The sequence below is a fragment of the Symphalangus syndactylus genome, chromosome 9 (genome assembly GCF_028878055.3).
Source record: "Symphalangus syndactylus isolate Jambi chromosome 9, NHGRI_mSymSyn1-v2.1_pri, whole genome shotgun sequence".
Lineage (NCBI taxonomy): Eukaryota > Metazoa > Chordata > Mammalia > Primates > Hylobatidae > Symphalangus > Symphalangus syndactylus.
In genome coordinates this window covers 92,962,201-92,988,081 of record NC_072431.2, presented here as the reverse complement: position 1 = coordinate 92,988,081, position 25,881 = coordinate 92,962,201, and positions in this window count along the sequence as shown.

The window sequence follows — 25,881 nt, the reverse complement described above, 5'->3', positions numbered from 1 at the left end:
AATATTCCAGATTTAGTGGGAGGTGGATGGCATTTCCTAAGTTCCTTTCCCACTCGCATGAAGAAAAAAAAAGATCACACCTACTGCCTCCATTCATTTCTTCTCAACTACCAGCAGAATTATTTAAATTACTGCTGAAGATTATTCAACAAGGAGTTTCATCTTGTTACTAAAATTATTAATGAATTGGGAAAGACCACTTTTCTTTGATGGGGATGGCAAAAATTCTAGGGTTTATCTTATGTCATTCATACTTTCTTTCTTGTCTCCAACTATTATTTCTCAGAGGTTAGGAATGGCGGACTCTGAAGTCACAATTTGGGTCTCAGTGCTGCCTGTAACAAGTGGTACTTATTCCATAATCTGGTACAGTCTCTTAACTCTGTAAGACTTGGATCCTTGTATATAAAGTGGGATAGTCGGAGCACCTGCATCACAGGTAGTTTTAAGTACGGTATTAAAATAGTATATTTTGATTGGCAAATTTTAATTACACAATGTCAGCTATTATTAATTTAGCTATGTAGGAGAGTACAAAAACTAACAAAAAAGCAGTATAACTAACAGAAGGTTTCTCCCACACTCAAACCATTTATTATAAGTATTGCTATTTGGTCAGTTGATTCCTCATAAATTTTAAGTGGACTTGAAAAAGAAATACTACAGTGTGTTCAAAACCTCTATTTTGGCCGGGTGCGGTGGCTCACGCCTGTAACCCCAGCACTTTGGGAGGCTGAGGCAGGTGAATCACCTGAGGTTTGGAGTTCAAGACCAGTCTGGCTTACATGGTGAAACTCCATCTCTACTAAAAAACAAAAATTAGCCAGGCATGGTGGTGCATGCCTGTAGTCCCAGCTACTTGGGAGGCTGAGGCATGAGAATCACTTGAATCTGGGGGTGGAGGTTGCAGTGAGCCAAGATCGCACAACTGAACTCCAACCTGGGCAACAGAGAAAGACTCCATCTAAAAAACAAAACAAAACAAAACCAAACAAAACAAAAATAAAACCTGTTTTGTATGCCTTATGGATATGGGGAGGAAATTATTTCTCCAACCTCCTTGGCAGCAAAATTTCTCTCCAGAGCCAACTCTCTCTTCTTTCCTTCCTCACCTCCAGCCCCCTCTGCAATCCATTCACTCTGACTTTTGTTTCCACCATGCCATTGAAACTGCTTTGACAAAGCCACCAACAACCTCCCATTGACCAGCTCAGAAGAACCTCTTCCACCCTGATTTGCTCACCTTCCCAGCAGAATTCCACTCAATGAGTTGTTTACTCCTTCTGAAATATTCTACTTTTGTTTTCTTCCAAGTCACAGTTCCCCACCTTACTGGGCCCTCCTTCTTGGGCTCATTTGCCAGTTTTCCCTCCTCTATCAGACCTACAAATGTTTGAGTGCCCCAGAAAGTGGCCTGGGTCCTATTCCATTCTTTTCTAAATGATCTGTTCTTCTCCCATAATCTTAAATACATATATATGCAAATATCACCCAAATTAAATCTCTGAGCTAGACATTTGCCATGAAACTTAAGCTCGCTTACCCACCTGCCTACTTGAGACTTCCATGTTCAAACATATTGTGTCCAAAACTCAGCTATCTCCAAAGCCCATCGATATGGTTTGGCTGCATCCCCACCCAAATCTCATCTTGAATCATAGCTCCCATAATCTCCATGTGTCATGGGAGGGACCTGGTAAGAGGTAATTGAATCATAGGAGCGGGTTTTTCTCATGCTGTTCTCCTGATAGTGAGTAAGTCTCATGAGATCTGATGGTTTTATAAAGGACAGTTCCGCTACACATGTTTTCTTGCCTGCTGCCATGTAAGACGTGCCTTTACTTCTCCTTCACCTTCTGCCATGATTGTGAGGCCTCCCCAGCCATGTGGAACTGTGAGTCCATTAAACCTCTTATTCTTTGTAAATTACCCAGTCTTGGGTATGTCTTTATTAGCATCGTGAAAACAGACGAATACACGCATGCTCCTCCTTCTTCCCCATTTTAGTAAATGGCACCACTCTCCAAGGAAAATACATCTCATGTCAATCCACTTCCACAGTGATCTTTTAAAAACGGAAATGAGGTCATGTCACTTGCATCTTTAAAAACCTTAAATTGGAACCTATGGCTAATGGCTTCCCTGCCTACTACAAAACTCCCCACTGACTGCCAGGCTGCATTATCTGGGTCCCCTGCATAACTGACTAGCTCATGCTACTCTTCTCGGTTGTTGAGGACTCTCACCCTCTGGTCCAGCCACACTGGCTCTGTTTATTGTCCTTGAACAGAGAAAGCCCATGCCATCCTCAGGGCCTTCACACACACTCTTCTGTCTGTCTGGGATGCAAACTTACCTAGCTTTCCACCTGGCTGGTTCCTTCTTGTCTTCAGACCTTGGCCTAACTTCTCCTGAAGTAGCCCTACCTTGACCACTCTATCTGAAGTAGACCCTCCTACACCTCATGGATACCATTCTGTTTATTTTGGCCACTTCTCTGTCGAAACTGTTACCTTAATGCTGGACGTGGAGGTCATCTCTGTAATCCAAGCATTCTTGGAAGCCAAGGCAGGAGGATTGCTTGAAACAAGGAGTTTGTGACCAGTCTGGGCAACAAGGCAAGATCCTGTCTCTACAAAAAATTTAAGAAGTTCACCTGGCATGGTGGTGCATGCCTGCAGTAGCCCCAGCTGCTCTGAAAGCTGAGGTGGGAGGATTGCTTGAGCCTGGGACTTCAAGGCTGCAGGGATCTGTGATCGGGCCAACTGCACTCCAGCCTAGATGACAGAACAAGACCCTATCTCAAAAAAATTTTTTTTTTTAAATACTGTGTCAGATAACAAATGTTTACATTTAAAAACCCAAACTGTTACCTTATTTATTAGTTAAGCTTGGGAGCTCCATGAGGATAGTACCATGTTTACCTGTTCGTTGCTGTATCCTGGAGGTCTGGCAGAGGGCCGCAGTCAGCTCTCAGTAAATACTGGTTTACTGAATGCATGTGGGTCGTAGTGTTCTAAGCAAGGGGACTGGGGATGAAGGAGACACGAGTCCTGCCCTACCTGATAAGCCTTGTCATAATGACTGTGCAATGTGCAGTGGAAAGCCATAGGTGAAGGAGAAGCTACACTGAGGAGGCAGCAGCTGCATTCAGATGAGTACCCACATACTGGGGAATGGATGCTTGGGCCAAGTGAACAGCAGGAGAAAAGGCCTGAAAGTGTGGGAAAAGCAAGCCATGTTTAAACTGTTTGCAAGTTTAAAAACTTAAGCAAGTTTTCCAAAGAAATTAAAATTAATGCAGATCCATAGAACTTGAGGGGAAAAGTCAGAAACTACATAAAGGCAGGTGATGGAGAAAGAGTTTTAAATTTGAGCAGAAAATGCAGCTTCATGACTATGGCTCATTTAAGCTATGGATAATTAAATGCATATATAGTAATAGACACCACCTGGGTTTTACAGGTGTGAATAAAGTAAAAAAAATACAGAGGGAAGAATTGTTTGAAATGGCTAAAAAGGCAACTAAAGAAACACGAGGCTGTGATGTTGATACTTTTTGACCAATAATAGAAATGAGCATGCTGATGGCAACAACCACCTGCCAAAATAACTTTATAGCAAATTCATTTCACTTAAATTCAACAAACATATACCTAGGCTCTGGACTAGGTAGTGGAAATTAAAAAATAATAATCTCTAGCCTCTAAGAGCCCATACCTAATAAAAACATGGGCACAGGAGCAATTGCCATTCTAGAATTCAAAAACAGAAGAACCCTCTATATAACCTCAGTAAATGTGTAAATAGTTGTTTAAGGCCACACAGATTACATTTTTCAAAGACTCCAACTGGAAGTTTACACAAAGCCATTTTCTCATGGGTTGTTTGAGCCTGCACAGAAGGACAGTTCTGATGGTGAGTTTCAGATAGCAAACAAATGTCAGTCACTGGCAAATGATTGGAAAACGTCAATGCAATTTTTTTCCATTTATGCATAAGCGATAACTCTTAAAATTTTTTTGTACTTAAAATTAATATACGCTTATTTTAGAAAACATTGAAAATTTTTAAAAATACATTTCACATGTTACACATAGAATTTTAATAGGCATTTTAAAAACTAAAAGTAACACCATATCATGATGTGTTTCCATTTATCTTCACTGATTTGAAGGTCATATATGGTGTATTTTATTTTGTTATTATCTTCAAATTTTTTTTAAGTAAAAATTGTTATTGTCTTACATCAAAATCAAGAATGAGAGCAATTGTTTGAGTCCCCCTTATTATAAGAACTGTGGGGCTGGGCATGGTGGCTCACACCTATAATCCCAGCACTTTGGGAGGCCAAGGTGGGTGAATGACCTGAGGTCAGGAGTTCCAGACCAGCCAGGCCAACATGGTGAAACCCCGTCTCTACTAAAAATACAAAAATTAGCTCAGTGTGGTGGCGTGGGCCTGTAGTCCCAGCTACTTGGGAGTCTGAGGCAAGAGAATTGCTTGAACCCGGGAGGTGGAGGTTGCATTGAGCAGAGATTGCACCATTGCACTCCAGCCTGGGCTACAAGAGTGAAACTCTGTCTCAAAAAAAAAAAAAAAAAAAAAAAAACTGTGAAATGTGAAAACCTTTTTTCTATTATAATCAATTTCATTCCTGGGTTTCATAATATAATTTTAAGTTTTCCACTAAGATTTTAATTAAATCACATTTGTAGTCTGTATCTTCTTTTTTATATATAAAATTGAGATTTGCTTTTGGTGTCATTAAGTAAATTTTAAACAGTTATTTAAACTAAGCGTTATCAGTTGTTACTGCCTGACTTTTTGACACCATAAAACTTACACTCTTGAGTTTTTTTATATAACTTTCTCTCTCATTTACATGGAATATATGCCTTTTAAAATAAATGTAAAGGATTAATTTATATTCAGAATCAATACAAATCTGGAACTATGTTTATGTTGACTTCACACTGCAAGAGCTTCTTACACATGATAAAATTCTTATGCTACAATTTTCCCCCAAAACTCTGCCAATATTTTGTTTTTACTATTTAGTGTCACAGAGAAATGACTGAGATCTGCCTGATTTTTTATTCTTTGCATGTAACCCACTTTTCTACTCAGAGGCTTGGGTTTTCTCTTTCTTTGCAGTTCTTGTAAATTAAGCATTTGTCAGAATGTAATCTAATTTTTCTAGGAATGCGATGTAACTTATTGAATTGGATTCCTCAGTATTTTTTTGGTCTGGAAAGTATTCTACATTCATGAATGATTCTTGTTATTGATCCACTCTTCCATTTTCTTCCTTAGGAACACCAAATAATTACTCAGTGAACTCTCTAATCTCTGTCCTAAACACTCATCATCTTATTTCTTGTCATTTCTCATTTCTTCATTTTCTTTCTCTGTGTGTTCCTAAGAGCTTTTTTAATATTGTCCTTCTGATCACAGATTTGATTTTCTGAATTTTTCATTCTTTCTCCCAGTTGTTGTTATTTTGAGTTCTGCTGTTAGATTTTCAGTTTTCTTAAATGCCTTTCTCATCTCATTCATCTCCCCCTCATCTTAGAATCTTTTATTCCCTATTTTTCCTGCTTCTTCTATCCTGTTGAGGTTGACAGTTTGTAATAATTTTCTTTGCTTTCTGAAGGAAATCCATTTTGGAGGCTTGTTTTTCCTCCATTTTCAGCATCATGTTTGGCATTCTTTACCCTCTGGTAGTAGTTTTTTTCATGGACACATTTTGTTTCTGTTTTTGTTTTGTTTGCCTATTCATCCCAAAGGAAGATAAAGCTATATAATCCCAAATTTGGGGTTTCGGCAATCAGGCATAAACAGATCAAGAAGAAGGCAAGCTCTTCTCATTTCATGGCAAACCAGCACCCCCAGATAAGACACAGATTGCATTTTCCAATCCAAACCCATCAACTTTAGAGTTAGAGAACATTCGTTCCAAATTCCAATAATAGGGTGGTAGAAAATCTTAGTTTTTGATGTGGTTGAATATTCCCCCTTCTCACATTTTCATTTGTATTTTATTTTTTGAAGTCAGGAAAAGCCACTTTGGGGGACAACGACCTGCTGTCATTTTTTTCTCCTCCATGAAAATGATGTTCAGAAAATTCATTTTTCCAATTCATTTTCCAATTTGTATTGAGGTATAAGAGCTTCTACCAAGACATGGTAGGATTGTGGATTTGGTAGGGTTGGATTTTCACCATAGGATAGATAACTTCCCTGCTGCCATCGGTAGTCCAAGGCCACTTTTCTATCACATTGTGATGAGTTAACGCTCAGCAATAAAGCTGAATGCTTCCTTCTCCACCAGTAACTTTCTTAGCACTCAGAGAGGGCAAATCCCCAAGACCAGGATGCAGATGGTTCCCAGGCCATAGTGGCTGTTTCCTCACATTCACACGAGACCCTTTTTCTGGGTTTGGAATTTGTAGGTAGCCTGGTCTTCTGGTAACTGGAGGTCTATGCTGGGACAGAAGTCACTGCATGAAATGATTGGTTTACTAATTTGGCAAGCTGGACCTAGGCAAGTGCCTTTAAGTAGAGGAATTAAACATGTTTTAGGCTACTTCTTTGTGGTTGTCTTTGAGAGCTGAGAGAGTGAAGGAATAAAGCAATTCAGACATAAGAATCATGGGAGTTGGGTGCAGGGAGAAAAGAGAAAGGTTAGTCCCCAGAGCTACCTCTAACTCCATGTGCACTTATGTTTTCTTTTTTTCTAGAGACAGGGTCTTGCTCTGTCACCCAGGCTAGAGTGCAGTGGCACAATCATAGCTCACAGAGGTCTCAACCTCCTGGGCTCAAGCAATCCTCCTATCTCAGCCTCCTGAGTAGCTGGGACTACAGGTGTGCGCCACCATGCTTGGCTAATTTTTAAATTTTTGGTAGAGTCAGGGTCTTGCTTTGTTGCCCAGGCTGGTCTCTAACTCCTGGCCTCAAGCTACCCTCCCTCCTTGGCCTCCTAAAGCACTGGGATTACAAGCATGAAGCATGATGCCAAGCCTCCATGTACATTTAAGCCTCCAACCACCTTCCTAAAACAAATAAGTTACTTCCTATAGAATCAGCACCAGAAGGTTAGTGAGTGTTCTCCGCCTTTTCTGGATAGAGGAAAACACGTGGTAATAGGTGTGTGAAGTGCGATAGCCCCTTTCCCGGGTAGAGAACCCAGTGTATGCTGGCCACACCGCACTGTACAGTTGGCCTTTTTTCCAGGTTTTAACTCACCATCTTTCCATACACTGTTCTGTTTGCCAAATCTTCATCTCTATACTTTCTATCCTGATATTAAACACTATTTTGGGGGGTGTATTAGTCAGGGTTCTCTAGAGGGACAGAACTAATAGGATATATATAAAGGGGAGTGTATTAAGTATTAATTCACAGGATCACAAGGTCCCACAATAGGGTGTCTGCAAGCTGAGGAGCAAGGAGAGCCAGTCTGAGTCCCAAAACTGAAGAACTTGGAGTCTGATGTTCGAGGGCAGGAAGCATCCAGCACAGGAGAAAGATGTAAGCTGGCAGGCTAGGCCAGTCTCGTCTTTTCACGTTTTTCTGCCTGCTTTATATTCTAGCCGCACTGGCAGCTGATTAGATGGTGCCCAGTCAGATAGAGGGTGGGTCTGCCTTTCCCAGCCCACTGACTCAAATGTTAATTTCCTTTGGCAACACTCTCACAGACACACCCAGGATCAATACTTTGCATCCTTCAATCCAATCAAGTCAACACTCAGTGTTAACCATCACAGGGGGGTTCCCATTTCATTCTTTACTTTTTACAAATTGAATTTTCCCAAATGCTTAAATTAATGCATAGCTCTAAAAAGTAATTATTTCTTCTTCCTCTAAGTGTCAGCAGCATTGACAGCATGCAGCTCTGCCCTGGCAAATGAGCCAGCTTGTTAGCACTTGTTTGGGTGAGGGGGGAGAGGACTGGGGGATGAATCCTGAAGGTTACCAACCAACAAAAGCTATTTTTGTTTCTCATTAAATGCATTATTCCCTCTCCCAACAAACTCTTGCTTTTATTATTCTAAGTTTTTGATGAATTTCATAACAAAATTTTTAATGAAATTATTTATATGGCAATTATTAAAGAATTCTGTGCCTAAATTTCCTTCAAAAATTAAGGTGCAAATGTGACCAGAAGCCAAATGTAACCCTACTGATTTTTAAAAACTAATTATATACAACATCCAAACAATGAATATTAATTGTCTACTATGTGCCAGACACTGTTCTAGGTACTGGGCACGCATCAGTGAACAAAATGGAATTACTTCTGTTAAAATTTAAACTTAGGATAATTTTCACCATAATATTGGCCAAAAACATATAGAAGCCATATGGCCAAACATACAAGTATAGGGATAAAAATCTAAATATTCAATCTTTTCTACCTAGGTCCCTTCTGAAAAGGCTGGCTTACTCTAACTTTGGTGCCCAGAATGGGCAAGGCAGAGGAATACCTGTTCAAGTTATGGCTGGAAGAGGCTTAGGTCCATGAGGCAGGGTAGGAGGGTTGCAGCTTTTTCAGTCACAAAATGTTGCCTTGGTACCACCAAATCTGGTTTCAGATCCACAAATATTGAACTTCTCTCATGAGTTAATGCAACTGCTGTACATGCTCTGGCATTAGATGGGCGGTCTGAATGAGGGTTCATTGTTCTCTGAGTGTCCATGGGTGTTTCAGGGGAAGGTTGGGAGAGACCAGTTTTCACTAGCATCTAAATTGCTAGTTAGATGCCGTATGAAACCAGCAATAGCTCATTTTGAAAGCTGGATTTTTAAAGCCTGTTTCTTCTGCAAACAGGTGAAATGCCACTAATTTGAAATCCATAATCTAATGCTACATGATGAAAAAAATCTAACTTTATCTCTGACCTAAGGCAATAGATTTTTTTTCCCCAAGAGCCAGAAAATCTGTTGTGTGTTTACATTGGAGATCCCCACAGGAGCCTGCAGGACAGTCTGAAAACAATGGGTTTAGGATTCATTCTGGGCTAATTTTCTAAATACTGTGAATATGTTAAAATAGATCTAGTCTTTGTCTTTGCTATGCCTAATTCCAATGATAAAATGTGGTCATTTGATCTCATTCTCAAGATCTGCTGATTGTCCAATTAAATTTTGGAAGATCGTTCTACCTGTGTTCTTGGCTTCGTGCAGAAGAGAAAATACTGTCAATTTAGGCTCTGAAGAGATTGATTACTGTGACAAATGCTATTCCTTAGTTTGCCATTTGCCATCAACTTTACTGGGGGGCTTCTGGTTTTCAAAGCAAATGTACAAAGGATCAAATTTCTACCTGAGATGAGTAAGTCTCAGAGAGCTACTGTACAACATATCACTTATAGTTAACAATATTGTGACATTTAAAATTGGCTAAGAAGGTAGAACTTATGTTGTGTTCTTATCACAATCAACCAGTCAAAAAATAAATAAATGAGCAGGAGGAAACTTTTGGAGGTGAGGGATATGATTATGGCATTAATTGTGGCAGTGGTTTCTTAGGTTTATACCTATCTTCAAACTTATCAAGGTGTACATATTAAATATAGACAGCTTTTTGTGTATCAATAAAATAAATGCCTGAAAAAGAAAATTTCACTTATGTAAAACTCACCATTAATATGTCACATCATGGTGAATGAGACTTATGAAATGGAAGCAGGAATGTTCAATCTTTTGGCTTCCCTGAGCCACACTGGAAGAATTGTCTTGGGCCACACATAAGAGATACTAACACTAAGGATAGCTGATAAGCTAAAAAAAAATTGCAAAAAGATCTAATGTTTTAAGAAAGTTTACAAATTTGCATGGCCCACAGGCTGTGGGTTGAACAAACTTGGATTTGAGGTTGAGATAGAGGTTTCATTTGATCATTTTCAATTTATTCTTTCATAGCATTCATTTCATCGATGATTTCATTGATAAAATTTCAATTGATAGTTTGTGTTTTCTAACACAGTCCAAGAGCCTGGAGTTTGCTTTCTTCCTATTTTTTCCTGTCTCCTAATTTCCTTTTTCATTTGCTACAGGCTCATTGAGATATAATACACATAGCACAATTTGCTCATTTAAAGTATAAAATTCAATGACTTTTGGTGTGTTCACAGAGTTATGCAACCACCACAGTCAATTTTAGAACATTTTTCATCACCTCAAAGGAAAATCTCTTATGCTTTAGCTATGACAGTCTTGTAACCTCGATAGCCATAAGCAACTGCTAATCTACTTTCTATCTCTACAGATTTGCCTATTCTGGACACTACACATGAAAGGAAAAATATGATGTGCGATCTTTGGTGACTGGCTTCTTTCACTTGGCATAATGTTTTTAAGATTTATCCATGTTTTAGCATGTGTCAGTATTTCATTCTTTTTTATGTATTATAACATTCCATTGTATAGATAGAATGTGTTTTGTTTATCCATTCATCAGTTGGTGAATATTTGGTTTCCACCTTTTAGCTATTATAAATAATGCTGCTATGAATACTTGGGTATAAGTTTTTGTGTGGTTACATGTTTTCACTTCTCTTGGGTATATACCTGGGAGTGGTATATATTAGGAGTAAAATGTTAATTCTATTTTACCTATCTGAGGAACTGTTGGATTGTTTTCCAAAGTGGCTGTACCATTTTACATTCCCACCAGTAGTGCACAAAGATTTCAATCTCTCTACATCCTCACCAACACTTGTTGTTATCTGACTTTTTGATTATGGTTATTTTTGTGGGTATTAAGTGGTATCTCATTGTTGTTTTGATTTGCATTTTTGTGATGACTAATAATATTGAACATCTCTTCATGTGCTCACTGACCATTTGTATATCTTTTTTTGGAAATGTCTATATAGGTCCTTTGTGAATTTTTAAATTGGGTTACTTATTGCTTTTTATTACTGAGTTTTAAGGGTTCTTTATATATTCTAGATGCAAGGTCCTTATCAGATAAATTGTTTGCAAATATTTTCTCCCATTCTCTGGGTTTTCATTTTCTTGGTAGTATCCTTTGAAGCACAAAAGTTTTTAATTTTGATTAAGTCCAACTTACCTATATTTTTCTAATGTTGCTTATGCTTTTGGTGTCATTGATTATGAATCCATTGCGAAATCCAAGGTCACAAAAATTTACTTTTATGTTTTCTTGTAAAAGATTCACAGTTTTGTCTTTTACATTTAGGTCTTTGATTCATTTGAAGTTAATTTTTGTATATGGCTTTTATTTTTGTCATTTCTTCTTTCATTTTTAGGTCTTGAGAGACTGAAAGATTCAAATTTGTTAAGACAAATTGGCCAAATAACATGTGAAAATATTAATAAACTGGCTATTGATGTGTTGAAGAAGGGAAAATGTAGGCAAAAAAGCTAGTTAATTTTTTGTTTGTGTGATAAATTATGTGGTCTACGTATCTAATGCCTCCCGTATAATATTGTGGTTAAACAATATTCAGAATCCTATCTCCATTTCCTGCTTGCAAATGAACACTTCTTCCCTGTTAGTTATGAATATTCATACCTTGTTTCCATTCTTGCTACATATGCCGCTTCAAACAGTGTTGCTTACATAACCCAGCTTTTGTTCCCCATTAAACAAAATCTGCTTTCTCCATGGGCACACAGCATTCACACACACATACACACACAGTGCGGCCTCTCCCCACATGCTCATGTGTTGGCTGGCATAGACGTCTCTGCAATTCCCCTCTTCTCATCATTCACCTTTCAAGTTATTTTTACAGGCCCATTTCAGCAGGGGTTAATCTGGATAAGAAGAAAAAATCATAATGGAGAGGAAGGGCAAGATAACACCCTGGAGTATTTAGTCATTTCTTTGTATTTTAGGATAAAAATGTAAGATTTAGCTACAGAGTAAGCATAATGCATAATTATCACATTGGGATGCTAAACACAGGCACTGCATTCACTCCGTGCATAGAGTGAGATCTGGTTCATGGAAAAATGCAGGTTTTGCATTTTTCCAGCAAAACAAGTGAGTGGGGGTGGCAGGAGACTGGCATTCTGATGATTTTTTCAGAATACTAATGCCTACCATAGGCGGTGGCAGTGTTGGGTTGGCCGGTCTCTTCTGTATTATGCCCACAGAAAAGGGAGGCTCCTCTCCTCTTTAGGCGTCTTTTATGGCAGCAGCCCAGCAGGAAATCTGAGTAACCAACAAGTAATTCTTTTGCACCTCTATGGAAGAAAACATTATCCGAGTGTTCAGGGAGAATCCAGACAGGAAAAGCAAAGCCATCCTCATGCGGTCATGGGAGAACAATTAAGTATGAGGTTGTGTGATCCTGAATGTGAGGGCTGAAGGGGGACAGAGAAGGGAGGTCAGTGAGCCTTGCTGGTGGGAGCGGAGGGCGTTGAGAAGCCTTCACGGAGAATGTGGGCTGTGGAGAATGAAAACAATTTTCAAAAGTAAAAGGGGAAACAAAGGAGAGCAAACCAAGTGAGAGGAAGGAAGGATGGAGGGTGAGCTAACATAGCAGCTACGGCAGACTCGGCCTTGGGCACAGTCCTTGTTATGATCCCCTTTGAGTATTTAAACAACTCTGAAAGGTGGGTTAATTATCCTTTGGTGGAGTGTAGTGACTTGCTTGTGGTCACTCAGCTCCTAATCAGTGATATAGTATTTGGTTCAAAACTTCTTTGCCCTGGCAATATGCCTTGTTGATGCCATCCTGCAGGCACAGAGACTGGAGTTATTATCAATTCTCTACACGTTAGCTCTAATTCCATTCTATTGCTCCCTCTCTGAATCTACCAGGCAACACAGAGATTGAGGTTCACTGTTTCAGATCAGTGGACTCCAAACCCATTGATCCTTAGGCTCATCTCAGGAGTTAAAAAAAATGACCTGTTTCTACATCCCACTCCAGACCAAATGAAACTGCATGTCCAGAAATGAGATTTCTGATTGTCCTCCAGAACCTCACTTACTATTTTGAATAAAGTAGATATCAATAAATATATGTCATATGAACAATTAATGTACTATCTAAATCATTTTTTTAATCTACTGATTTGATGATTGTGAGTTCCTCGTTGCCTTGGTTTTTTCCTTCCGTATTATACCACGACCATCCTTCTGTGGAAATATCTGTTTCCGAGTGATGAAAATAAGGACTGATGGGCTTTTCTCAGCTAGGAGTTCACTGTGAACCCAAACAGCATTTGACTAGGACTTGCAGGAGGCAAATGCATGTCTTCTGGCACTGAGAAGAATGCACATACCAAGTTTTCTGTCCTTGCAAACCTGGCTCTCATTTCGTCCTAATCCAAACCATTGTGTTAAGAGAAGCCTTAGCAGTTTCTCTTTTTCCAGAGCTAAACACCAGTGCTTCTTACCCTCTCTACAATTGTTATCCTCTGGAATAGAAGGGTGATTGACAGGCTCTTGCTGATTATGATCTGAAACTGGCCTAAATTAACTTTGGTTGCCGAGTGGAGGGGGTTGGAAGATGAAGGTAGGCAAGTAAACTGATTTGGTCTTTATTAATTCCATTGGTAATCTGATTTAATGTCAAGTTGTAGGTTGTTTGGGGTTGGGTTGTGTTCATCAGAATGATTTAACACATTGCTTGATTTGGTTCCAAATTGAAGTGCTTGATAAAGTGGTCCTGTGATTTTTCCACTACTTTCTTTCTGCATCTATCCACTTTAGCATGCTACCAAGGCATCGTCTGGATCTCATGTAGATAAGTGATTGGAGATAGGTGACAGCGTGATTAGAAATACTGGAGTTCTCTGAGTTTAAGAGTGCTTCAGTCATAGACATAATTATTAGTGTAATAAAAACAGGAAAAGTCTAGCTGAGTTTCCCTCCCTTTAGTATCCATGGGATTTGAGATGATATTTCAGCCTTGGTTCATTTTTCCCTTCTGCATCTATTATTCCATTATTATAAAATGTCACTTTGCCTATAACATATTTCGCCTTGCTGTCAAATTTTATTTGGTTCAGCTTTTAAGTCAGAGGCATTTGTGGCTGAACACTCCTGTCTGTCTGTGCCAAAGGAATTTTCCAAGCTACAGTGCTTTTGTTAGCTTCACAAATAGTCACACTGTTTTTAAGGTGGAGAACAAACATTTACTAAAAACAAAAACAAAAACCATAATATGCAGAAGACACACATTCAGAATTTAATTCAAGTCTTATGGGAACATCATTTACTGTAGAGGCTAAAATTTTAGTATTGACATTAGAATTGATTGGGATGAAAAAAAGGCAAATCATCTATACTTTCATGGGACAGTTTGTCACCAGAGAGAATAGCAAACTGTTTGATGCAAAAAGAAGTTTATTAAAAGCTTTGATACAGATGAGATGATTCAGTTTTGCTGCATTACCCTGGCCTGCTCCACACTCCCACCCACCATTTCAATTTTGCTGGCCTTTCCTTTATCATCCATCTTTCAAAACTGTCATTCAGATTTCCAGATGCTTCTCTAGCACGTAAAACACCAGCCGGCCTGGTGGAAGCTCCACTTGTTGTCCTCTCCTCTTACAGCTTCTTTCTAAATAGAAACTCTGCATTAAATTAATTCTCCCCATACAGTTTGATGAGAAGCAGTCAGTTACCGGGATCATATCTTTCCTCTTAGTCTTTAAAAGGGGAACACAATAAAATACTGACTCTGTTAAGATAAGAAGTAGTTTTGTAGGAAAAATCCAGTAGGATGCATTCAGAGTCCATGCTTACCAAAGATTTGTACTACTAGAAAACATTCACCTTCTTTCTATAATCTACCAGATTGCATTTGCCATAAAATAAGGCTTCTTCATTGCTAATATTTGCAGTACATCTCTTCTAAGCATAAACATAGGCCATGAGGTATTTTTGAAGAAAGGCAAAGATTCTTACAAAAATGCAGTTTTCAAGTGTTTTGTCAATAGACAAGATAATTTACCATTGCCTCCAAGGACAAAAATGTTTCTCACAGAAGTGTAATATGTTAACAGATTTTACTTATTTTCAAGGAAGGGGCTTTATTTTGATGTGGTTTTGTCTTTGCAAAACCCTTTGTGGATGGAATTCCTACCTTTATTGCAGTTCTGGACATGCTGCTTAGACCACCCTTTAGAATGGCTCACAATGCCCACTGTCAGCTTTCATAAAGACAACAGATGAGGGCCAATGATTTATGGCAAGTGCCAAACTAATGTGTATGTAGTTAATGGATTGCCTCCCTTTCAGATGTCCTGGTTGTCAACCAGCTTGCTCCATGTGGCATTAGACATTGTTCTTTATGTTTGGTCTGTATTTTAAGTTGCAACATCAATATATGAATGAAATGTAATGCAAATAAAAGAACCACTGGAGAAAAAGAAAATACAAATCAGACATTTCTACAGTTTTGGTTAATTTACAATAAAACTTGAGGCCTTTGGATAAAACATCAGTCAACTTCTCACAGAAAAGCACTAAGATATGAGGATTTGAGCTCACAAAGCATTTCACTTGGCCATTGCCAGTGCCTGGAGCCCAACCTTTGTTTTCTAGAGTGGAGACTGACAGATATCAGAAGAAAAAGTCAAGAAATGTGGTGACAGCTGCAGGAAGGGAGAGAAGCTGAAAGAACTTTCATGTTACACACAGAAAAAACAGGTCATGAGCAAAATAATAGACCATGGGCCACTGCTCAATGAACCTGCTCCTGTACTTACATCATTCTCTAAGCTTGAGAACTTTAGGGCAAGAAGGGAAGGTGAGGAGAGGAGATTACACCTTTTTCAGGTATTAAAAGCCAAAAGAAAATACGGTAACTGTGCCATTGAGTTCAAATGCCAACAGGCAGCGGACGTCCGTAGTTCAGTCACATAGATAGCCCCTTTAATGGCAATTTGCAAAGGTGGTTTTTGTACTGGGTCCAATTGTCTTGATAAATAGTGGAACTGGTGAAAACCTCCTGGCAAGAAACTTACAGTAATTGAATAGATCCCCAGGCTGGCTGCCATCCAGGAATATAGTTCCAGATGCCTGCTTGGCAGGGCCACTGGCTGCTCACCCCTGCTCTCAGAACTAGAGGCTGCATCCTCACTTTGAAGGAGTCTGATTTCTCCATTTTAGAGGAACAATTGCATTCAGCCTTCAATGGGCCTGGGAATCCACTGAGCTGGCTCACTGCAATTCTCCCATGCATAGAATAGACTGTGATTTAATGTAGATTTTCATTTCTTTCTCAACAGAATAGGTTTCCTGCATGAATCACCTTGACTGTGGTGATTTTATCCTGGGCCACTTAGCCACATTATAAACGATCTTTAGAGGCATGAGATAAATCCTTTGCCTTTTTGACTCTCCATTTTACAAATGAAAAAAATGTAGGCTTATTTAGCTATCTATTTCCAGAGTGGCCAACAGGGCTTTGGGTTGGTTGATGTCAGACAACAAATGGGCACTTATGGGGCAGTCTATGAAATGGCTTGTGTGAGAGTTCCTTGCGTTCCCTGCCCTATCCTTTTTTCTTCCTAAATTCTGTTAGTAGATCTTCTTCCACCTTGGAATTCACGCTATGCTCATGGCTCTATCTTTTCAAAGTTTCAACCTTTCTCCTAATATGAACTTTAACAGGTTCCTCTGAGTACTAACTGTGAACAAACATTGGCACAGCATTTCTGGTCTGTATGGACTGGAGTGAGTTCCAAGAACTTCCACAATCAGCCTCATTAACAAGGCAAAGCTATGGAGTCCTTTGAGTTCCCCTCCATTCCCTTGGAGGGGAAACAAAAAGTAAAGATTGCATTTCATATAGCTGCCTTCTGAACAAATCGTTAATGTTTTTCCTTTTTACCTTCCCCAGTGTTTTCAATCAGTGTCTTATTTCGGGGACTTTTTCCAGTTGCTCAAGGTGGAGATTTCCCGGAGCACTGTGCCTGAAGACAAGACACCTGTATGCTCTAAGGGCCATGCTCTGGGTGGGCCTTGCTCTTCTGCACAAGGTTGCTTTGCTTTTCTCTCTACTGCTGCTCCCTTCCTGGAACCCAGCATTGCTATCATCTGTCCCTGTCAGGATTTGGCACTGATACATATGGTATCAGTAACTATGCAGAGCCAGCGGCGTGATGGGGAGCACAGCTAAGTCCTTCCCACTTGCTGAAAGTCTCATCCTGTCACCTGGTGAGTTCCTCTTGCTCAGGGGGAGTTGCACCTCCAGACGCACGTGGGATTCTTCTTCAACAGGCTAACTCTGATTTCTAATGAGGATTTCAGAGGCACTCTGGACTTTAGATAGAAACCTGGAAGAAAGCAAGTGGTTGGTACTCTGATGCAAGTCACAAATGTATGGATGTTGTTCTGTGTTTCCTGTGCAATAACAAATAGTGCCCATCTCATGCATGAATGCTTTTTTTAAACTTTTATTTTAAATTCAGGGGTACATGTGCAGGTTTGTTACACAGAATAGTGCCTATCTCATATGTGAGTGTTTCTTTTTTTTAACTTTTAAGTTCAGGGCTGCATGTGTAGGTTAGTTACACAGGTAAACTTGTGTCATGTGGGTTTGTTGTATAGATCATTTCATCACCCAAGTGTTAAGCCTAGTACCCATTAGCTGTTTTTCCTGATCCTCTCCTTCCTCCCACGCCCCACCCTCCAACAGGCTCCATCGTGTGTGGTTCACCTCTATGTGTCCATGTGGCCTTGTCATTTGGCTCCCACTTGTGAGAACATGCAGCATTTGGTTTCCTTTTCCTGCATTAGTTCATTAGTTTGCTGAGGATAATGGCTTCCAGCTCCATCCCTACAAAGCATATGACTTCATTCCGTTTTATGGCTGCATAGTATTTCATGGTGTGTATGTACCACATTTTCTTTATCCAATCTTTCACCAATGGGCATTTATGTTGATTCCATGTCTTTGCTATTGTGAATAGTGTTGCAATGAACATACACATGCATACATCTTTACAACAGAATGATTTCTATTCCTTTGGATATATGGCCAGTAATGGGTTTACTAGGTTGAATGGTATTTCTGTCTTTAGGTCTTTGAGGAATCACCATTCTTTTTTATTTTTATTTATTTATTTATTTTTGAGACAAGGTATCACTTTGTTGGCCAGGTTGGAATGCAGTGGTGCCAACATGGCTCACTGCAGGCTCACTGCAGGCTCACTGCAGCCTCAACCTCTCAGGCTTAAGCAATCCTCCCATCACATCTTTCTGAGTAGCTGGAACAACAGCTGTGTGCCACTATGCCCAGCTAACTTAAAATTTTTATTTTTTATTTTTTTGTAGAGATGGGGTTTCACCATGTTGCCTAGTCTGGTCTCAAACTCCTGGCTCAAATGAGCCTCTTGACTCAGCTTCCTAAAGTGTTGGGATTACAGGCATGTGCCACCCACCACATCCAGCCCAGGTGTGCTTTTTCAAATTGATGGCAAATTCCCCAAGAAGAACCTTGACTGGTTGTAAATTACGAACTGCAAAAATCAGAAGTTCATTTCCTGGGCAAAATGAAATTTGATGGTAGTTTAAAACTTTTATTTTGAAATGATTGTAGTCTCATGAGAAATTTCAAAAATAGTACAGAGAGGTTCCATGTTTCCATCACTCAGTGTTCCTCAATGATAACATCTTATATAATATAGTACATCAACACAATCAGGACATTGGCAACATTTTTATGGCCAGAGAGAATAGGTACCAGAAAGCCAGATGCACACCTAATATTCAGAGTTCTGGTCCACTATTTGCTTAAATAATGGTTTTAAATGAGTCACACATGGACTCTTTGGGCATCACACACATACACACACACACACACACACACACTCCCAGTTAAAGCCATTCCAGACCCTGCTGGATTCCATTCCTACTATGCAAAAGGTGGTGAGTTATTCAGAAAGGGAGCTTGCAAAAATAAGGGACCTACAAGGAATCTTAGTAACCTAAAATAGTTATTCTGGCCAGGCACTGTGGCATGCCTGTAATCCCAGCACTTTGGGAGCCTGAGGTGGGCAGATCATGACGTTAAGAGATTGAGACCATCCTGGCCAACATGGTGAAACCCCGTCTCTACTAAAAATACAAAAAAAATTAGCTGGGCATGGTGGCACATGCCTGTAGTCCTAGCTACTCAGGAGGCTGAGGCAGGACAATCGCTTGAACCCCGGAGGCGGAGGTTGCAGTGAGCCAAGATCGCACCACTGCACTCCAGCCTGGCGACAGAGTGAGACTCTGTCTCAAAAAAAAAAAAAAAAAAAACAAAAGAAGGTGTTCTTGGTTCGTCTGGTCACTCCTGGTATCTTCTTGTAAGATACAGTTCTCCAGATATTTTGAATACTATGTTGTATGAATGAACCTTCGGATGAAGGAAGAGCCAGCTTTATTAAAAGTTGTGTTCCTAGGTTTGCTAAAAAAAAAAAAAGTGTGGTCAACATTTATTATCATATAATAGTTAAGAGCTTGGATCCTGAATTCAGAGAGGTTAGGTTTAATCTTCAGCCTTGTTCCTGACCAGAATGTTGACCACAAGTTACTTTACTGCTCTAAGGCTCAGTTTTCTTATCCATAATATAAGGACAATTACAGCACCTGAGAAATTGTTAGAAATAGATAATTGGTGCCACAAAGAAACGTCAGCATGGAGACAAAGGATCTCTCAGCAAGGCAATCTTTTTTTTTTTTTTTTTTTTTGAGACGTAGTCTCACTCTGTCGCCCAGGCTGGAGTGCAGTGGCGCAATCTTGGCTCACTGCAAGCTCCGCCTCCTGAGTTCACGCCATTCTCCTGCCTCAGCCTCTCCGAGTAGCTGGGACTACAGGCGCCCCCCACCACGCCCGGCTAATTTTTTGTGTTTTTAGTAGAGACGGGGTTTCACCGTGGTCTCGATCTCCTGACCTCGTGATCCGCCCGCCTCGGCCTCCCAAAGTGCTGGGATTACAAGCATGAGCCACCGCGCCCGGCCAGCAAGGCAATCTTTACTTTCTGCTGAAAGGGCGCCCCTCGCAGATGGAATAATGGCGACAGCACATCTGAACAAAGGAAAAGCAGACATATTTATCCCTTACTCATTTTGGTCATCCCTACTGCTGTGTCCTGCATCCATTGGCTGGAGCTGGACTCCACAGTCTTAAACTGATACCTGATTTGCTAATAACCTAAAACTTTCCTAAATAGGTAAGTGCAAGGGAGAACAAAGAAGAAAAGGAAGTTGCTTACCAAAGATTTAAGGAAGCAATAACATTTCCAAATAAGGAAGAGGCATGAGTGATGAGCTAAGATTTGCCTGGGCCTGTCCAGGCATGTCTGAGTAAGCCAAAGCAACTAACTAGGCTAAAATGCAAGAACTAATAATTGATAGGAGGCTTTAGAGTAAGGAGCTATTATTCCTAGTGTCTATTATTTTATTTTTAAACCAATCAGAGCTTTGAAGAGGAACTTTTCTACTTTCTACAGAAATAAATGTTAATTGATTAGGAACTTTAATGCATATAATAAGCATTTGTAAATTTTCACTGTTGTTATGTGTAATCATCTCTGATCAGAGTATTCTGTCAAGTAATTGTTATTCCATTCGGTTTCTTGGGTGTATTTTCAATGCTGGTGAACATGATTTCAAAAACATCTTCTATCCTTGTGGTATGAAAAGTAGGTAGTGACTACTCATTATACTTGGAGAACCATTTTTATTGTTATCACGGTTATTATTTTTAAATAACAATTGCTCAATATCCTATATTATAAATTGTATAACTTTCAGATTATTAACTGTTTGCTGATAAGTTACTTGTATCATAAAAGAGTCTAAAATTGGATCAAAAAGAAGTGCAAGATTTTAAGGTCTAAAATGAATATAATCTAGGCTCATATAACTAGTCTAAAGTTGATGCATCTAGATCCACAGTTACTGGGACATTAATTTTCTCAAAAATATAACAGAGGCCCTTGGAATTGCCTGTAACAATCAGTCAAACATATACTAGGTGTGAAGGAACATTAATTGTTTTTGAAAAATTTTTATTTGTTAAAAAAGGTGGATCTGTTACCAGTGTTGCTTATGTCTTGTTTATAATTCTAGGTTTTCTTTTTCTAGCAGTTGAAGAGTAGTTTAGTAATGAGTAGCAAAAAAAAAAAAAAAAATTTCCAACATCAGCCCTACTTTAGTTAATAATAAATCACTGAAAATTGCATGTAAATAATTTTAGGCTTAGATTTTAGAGTGGATGGAGAAGGTTTTCCTAAAACATGTTTATGCTTCTTTTTAAGCAGAATATTACATCCCCAATTATGACGGTGCAAATTCAAATTTTTAAAAAGTGGTTTATTGCAAAGCTTTCATATGGAGAATTATCAGAAAATAGCCTTGATAAAATGAAAAGAGCCCTAATTGTGGCAGTTGGAAGTTTTGCTGCCAGATAATAAGATAATGTGGAGCTTTGAAAACACAGACTACTCTGCTGTAATCTAGCACAGAAGGCAGAGATCTCTGATTGGCAACATTTCCTTTTAGGGTTGAAATTTCAAAGGTAACACTTGATGAGTAACTCTTGGATTCTTATTCTGAGAACCAACCCAATGAATGACAGTGCTGGAAAGAAAGGACTTGTATTCGTGACACCAAATCAGATGCCCAGGACCAAAACCCAGTCCTCTGGCTCCAAATGTCATTAGCAATGCATAACTATGCTTCCTTTGCTTTCCCTTTTTGTTACTAGCGGTGGGGAGCACAAAGTTGCTGCTTTGAAATTTCTATGAATTGTGTTTTTAGAGTACCAGAAATATTAGAAAATATTTGTTTCCACTTTGTTAACACTGCCATCTAAGATAAATTGAAGAAATCCATGGCTGTCAGCAGGACTTTCTGGGTAAAGTAGACTGATCAACACAGTGAAAGACAGTGTTTAGTACAAAATTTAATATTGATCTGATCTCTAGATATGGGATGACTTTCAGAGCATGAAAACAGTCAAAGAGCAATGTCAATATATTTGCATAGAAATGAAGATATTTCATGTGTTCAAAACATAAATACAATTAAATGCCAAACAAGAACAATATTTAGCTATCAATAGGCACAAACGATGAAAATTTTTAATGTTTGTCAAGTTTATATAATAAGAGTTACTAAATGGCAAATGATGGAAACAGATGATTCACATTAGAAGCAACACAACTGGCTAATAACTATATCACGAAAGACATAAAGGAGCTAATATTAATTAACTTATAAAACAACGAGAGTCTTTTTTTCTGTCAAATTAGCAAAAATTTAAAATACTGGATATATACGAACCTTTCAAGGCTGACAGATTCTTTCAGCACAGTGAGGACTAGGGCTCTGGAGTTAAATCGTGCGTCTACAACTTGATTGTACGAACTTGGGAGAAAATTACATAACCTGTCCCTGCCTCAGTTTCTTATCTGTAAAATGAATATAAAGAATGCCTATTTCATATTGTTATGAATAAAGTTAAATGAGATAACACAAATAAAACATTTAGCATAGTAGCATACTGCCTGGCCATAAGACATAAAGAAAAGAAAAGAAAAGAAAAAAGATAGCTGCTGTCGGCTACTCTTACAGTTATCAAACAATGCTGGTAGACCTTAATCCACAAACTGTAGCAACACTAGAAGGTGATGTGACAATACTTAATCAAAAGCCTTAAAAATATTCAAGTCTATTTCTAGGAAACTGTTCCAAGAAAATCACTAACATTATATGCTTAAATATTATATATAAAGATGGCCATAAAGATATTATTTCAAATGACGTAAATGTTCAACAATAGATAAATTGATTATTGGGCATATCTATAGCAGAACTCAACATGGCTATTAAAATTATGTTTGTTTGTTTTTGAGACGGAGTTTCACTCTTGTCGCCCAGGCTGGAGTGCAATGGCGCTATCTTGGCATACTGCAACCTTCGCTTCCCAGGTTCATGCAGTTCTCCTGCCTCAGCCTCAGCCTCCTAAGTAGCTGGGATTACAGATGCGTGCCACCACGCCCAACACAGTAGTAGAGATGGGGTTTCCCCATGTTGGCCAAGCTGATCTTGAACTCCTGACCTAAGGTGATCTGCCCACCTCGACCTCCCAAAGTGCTGGGATTACAGGCGTGATCCACCATGTCCAGCCTAAAATTATGTTTTTTTAAAAGAAGTTCTAATTGACATGGTGTACTTTTAAGAAACATCATTAAATTTAAAAAGCAAAATATGAAATTATATGTAATTATTTCAATATGTGAACATAGATATAATTTAAAGCCAAAAATATAAAAAAAAATGGAAAACCACAACATTTTAATAACTGTTATTTCTGGGGAGTGAGATTATGAGGATTTCTAAAAATATACTTCCTTTGTTTATTTTTTCTACAATGAACTTGTCTTACTTTTTCTACAATTAAGATGAAATATGAATTTAGAAAAGATTTGACAAGGCATAGTGTAACTTGTCATTTGTTCCTCATACAATGTGACGTGTTTTCCAAGATGGAGAAAAAACAAGAGTAAAGAAATCTGTAGGGCACACAGATAAAAACATCTTTATATCATGATTTTGAGAGGTGACAACGTGCTAGCAGCCCTCACTCGCTATCGGGGCCTCCTTGGCCTCAGCCTCAGCTCTGGCCACACTCAACCCTGCAGCCCGCCACTGCGTTGTGGGGGGTCCCTCTCTGGGGCTGGCCGAGGCTCCCTCTGCTGGCCGGGAGGTGTGGAAGGAGAGGCACGGGCCGGAGCCAGAGCCAGAGCCAGGGCTGCCCGCTGCACTCGCTGGCCGGCGTGCGTTCCGGGGGGCGCCTGCTGGGCTTGATCGGAGACTGAATCCCGTGCATGGACCGCCATTCTTTCTTCGCGGGAATGTTGGCCAGCATAGCAGGTCTCCTTTTCTTTCTCGTTTCTCCTCTTTTCCTCTTGATTGTCTGGGACGAGCTCCCTCTGGGCTCCCCGAGTGCCCGGGCTAGGTGCTGCAAAGTTCCACAAGTAGTGCCAGTGACAGGTGAAGCCAGCTGGGCTTCTGGGACATGTGAGGACTTGGAGAACTTTTGTGTCTAGCTAAAGGATTGTAAACGCACCAATCAGAGCACTCTGTGTCTAGCTACAGGTTTGTAAATGCACCAATCAGCACTCTGTCAAAATGGACCAATCAGCTCCCAGTAAGCCAATCAGCTCTCTGTAAAATGGACCAATCAGCTCTCTGTAAAACGGACCAATCAGCAGCATGTGGGTGGGGCCAAATAAGGGAATAAAACCAGGCCACCCGAGGTACCATCGGCAACCTGCTCGGGTCTCCCTTTCAGGCTGTAGAAGGTTTGTTGTTTCAGTCTTTGCAATAAATCTTGCTGCTCTTCACCCTTTGGGTTTGTGCAGCTTTTATGAGCTGTAACACTCCCCGAGAAGGTCTGCAATTCCACTTCTGAAGCCAGCAAGACTGGGAACCCACTGGGAGGGAGGAACAACTCCGGGTGGGAGACACGAACAACTCTGGACACGCCATCTTTATGAACTGTAAAAGTCACTGCGAGGGTCCACGGCTTCATTCTTAAAGTCAGCGAGACCAAGAACCCACCAATTCCGCACACAATCTGACTTATCCTTGTATGTGATAAACTCAGTCTCTACCCACAAGTGAGTTTGTAACTGGTTAATCTGTCCATTGGGAATGTTTACTGTGGGCCTACCATGTACCAGGGACTACGCCATGCTAGGAAGACCTGCATAGAATTTACAGCTGGTGAATATTTTGTAATTCCAGATCAAAGTCTTGAGAAATGAGCTCACGCCTTCCTGGGTGTAACATTTGTTATCTACTGTAGCCAGTCTTCAATTAAAAATATTAAATGCTGCTTTTGTTCGTTAGAAGGAATGTTTAAAACCAAAAGGAAAAAGCAATACTTTCAATGTGTGTGAGATGTTGGCATGGGTACACGTGGCTGGAGGAAATATTTAGCATAGGTCCTAAATGTTTGAGAACCCAGCGTTGCCACCTGTGCTGCAGGTCACAGAGAATGCCATTGTTTGTTCTTGGAAACTGTTGCTTTTGTTCACCAACTCCCCCAACTTTGCCCAAGAGAACAGACGAGCAGTTACAGCTCTCTTATACTGTTCCTTAGTAAAGTACCACTAGCCCTCTTTTGTTAGCATTTTTTTCCATTTAATGACCTTGATAAAGATAATTAAGTGATAAAAATAACTCAAGGAGAACAGATTCAAGTAAAGCCTTTTCCCAAAGGAAAATAATGAGCACCCCTTCGTCACCTTGCCTCATAATAAGCGCACACTCACATGTATATATGTTTATATGCGTATGTGTTTATATGTATCCTTATATACACACTCGTGATAATGCAGGTATGCTTTTTGATAGATGAAAGCCCTGAAGCACATTTAGACATTTTTGTTAAAGAAAATATGCTAGTAGCACATGAAAAATAAAATACATAAGAGTTACATAACTTGAGGGGCCACACAAAGCTTTTCTATAAATGTTGTGATAGCCACAAGTAAAAATAAATTAGAAAGATTTGTTTGAAACAATACCTCAACTACCCGCGATTCAACCACCTGCAGTTTCACCTTTTGGGAGAACAACCAGGAACAAGAAAATAAAACACAGAACCATACTAGCCAGACTAGACACAGGGCAAGGTATGCACAGCTGTTGTCATGGAGCAGGCCCTTGCGTAACGGGCCCTGCTCTCCCACTTGCGCTATGCACGTTGCTAACTAACAAAACACGACTCTCATCCTTCCAAGGCCTCTGCAGATTAGAAATAGAAGGAGCCCTCCCTGCTGCCTTGGTGTGTTGGTAGCAACATAAAGTAACAATTGAAAGTAAGGGGGAAAAAGAAAACCGTAACATATAGAGGCAATAATTCCCGGAGCAGAGTTGCC